Genomic DNA, 2,086 nt, shown 5'->3' with positions numbered 1-2,086 from the left:
AAAAAAAAAAAAAGCTTAAGGAAAAAACATATTACAAAGAATGCCCCTTTTCACCTCACAGATGTTAGCGTCCTTACAATTTCAGAGGTTAGTTTTTCATTTTGGAGTACTTGGTTCTGCAAATACTGCATTATTATTTTTTTTTACTAGCCATCTCAGTGGAGGTTCTACCAGTGAAGGTTTCAAGCTGGTCTGGGGAAATTGCTGGGGAGCTGTCTGGCAGGGTGGGATGGGCAAAGTCAGGCTGCTGACTTCCCAAACAGAGCTGCACTCTTCTGGGTGAAACTTTTCAATGTCAGTGTCTCGAACTCACGTAAGATGGAGTTGATGTAGCTTATATGAATGTGCTGATGAGTGGGCAGCCCAGGCAGTGCTACCTGCCAGACAACTCTAACTGCTGCCATTTGGCTGTGTTCTTCTCTGTCGGAGGACAACAGTGCACAGAGCAGGTGCTTTCCTGCATAAAAAATGTTTTAACAGCCTTTTTCTTCCCCCTCACCAGGAATTTAAACTTCCTTGTGCCGTGTTGTTAGTCATTTACAACACCTTAAACAAAGCCTGACCCTGAGATGTAACTGTGCAAGTCATAGCCAGCTGCTAACTGGCCTGAGGATGGCAGAGCACTGGGATTGCCATCAGCCATACTGCAGAGCGGGCTGAAGGCAGCAATGTGTCAAGCAGACCCAGAAAGAGGTGTGGAAAGCAGTGAATCAGAGCCATAACATCACGCACCGGGCAGAGCTGGCAGTGAATGTGTGCTTTAGTGCTTCATCTTGCCCTTTACTCCTTCTGCTGCACCTCCATGAGGGTCTTTCACTGCCGAATGTTTTTGACCTTTCCATTTCTCCTCATCCATTTATCTCCACGCCAGCTGCATTTCTGCAGCTGCCCAACTGCCTGCAGCAAGTGGAACATGGCTTAGTGGGCATGATGATGAGGGGCTGATGGTTGAACTAGATGATCTTAGAGGTCTTTTGCAAACTTAATGACTCTAAATGGAAACTTTGAAAACACATGGGGCTCCCGAAGGCTGGGATGGACTATCCAGAGGGCTCCCGGAACACCAGCTCCCACTGTGTGCCCATATGCAGTGACACCAAGTCTGGGCCACCCATCCCACACTGGTAGCAGTTCTGGGGAACTTGGCAACACCATGTCCTGGTGCAGTGTAAAGCCATAGCCTGGCACTGTGATTCGTGCAAATATGTCTGAGTCAGCTGCACTTTCCCTTTCACACGATGTTTTGGGCTTGTAAACTCTTCAGCATGGCACTCATACCTCTTTACATTTGTGTGAAACTTTAGGGCTTGGATGTGTAAACAGTAATAAAGCTGAGGGCCACCCCAGTCAGTGCTTGTAGGCTGGGCTGTGGGATGACTGACTGGTGCCAGTTACAGCAGTAATAAACAGTTCCCCTATCTCTGGATGACTTTGTATTTACCGTCTCCACCTTACTTGGAAGGGTGACGGAAAATCCGCCTGATGGGGCTATGGGAAGAGCACCATGTGTCCGAATGGTTGTGTGGGGATACACAAAAACACTTCTAGCTTGAGAGAGCCCCAGTCTCAGCTCCTAGTTTGTTTATATTTAACTTCATAGATCTCAGCTGTGTGTTTTGGTAATCTAACTGGTGGTAATACACCAGTCCGACTGGATTGTGTCAAGTTGTTCTGTTCACATTAAACAATCTTCATGGTTTGAAAAGAGAAAGGCGCAGAATTACAGATGTTTACATGCTGTAACAAAATGCTGTGTATGTAAAGAGGTGCTCGTGCTGCTCGGGAAGTTTGTAGACCATATCTTAGTGTTGCTGAGAAACCTCGATAACTACCACTTGGATGAAGAATGGTGTGAATGGAGTGAAAATTCAAAGGAAATTCAGCAGCGTAGCAGGCTAAAGGCATACACAAGCAGCAAATCTGTGCTTTTAAATGACAGCGGCGCTTATTTCACCTTCTTTATCGGACCCCTCCGCCGTTCCGAGTTCTTTCTTCCCATTCTGACGAGGGCGCAGGACAAGCGTTCGGGGGACGATCCTCCTCGCGTCCCCAGGCGCAGCAGCTGTGGCAAAAAACCTCTCTTTGT

The sequence above is a fragment of the Meleagris gallopavo genome, chromosome 5, assembly GCF_000146605.3.
Source record: "Meleagris gallopavo isolate NT-WF06-2002-E0010 breed Aviagen turkey brand Nicholas breeding stock chromosome 5, Turkey_5.1, whole genome shotgun sequence".
In the NCBI taxonomy this organism is placed as follows: Eukaryota; Metazoa; Chordata; class Aves; order Galliformes; family Phasianidae; genus Meleagris; species Meleagris gallopavo.
The sequence above is the reverse complement of the archived record's forward strand: the minus strand, read 5'-3'. Positions refer to the sequence as shown.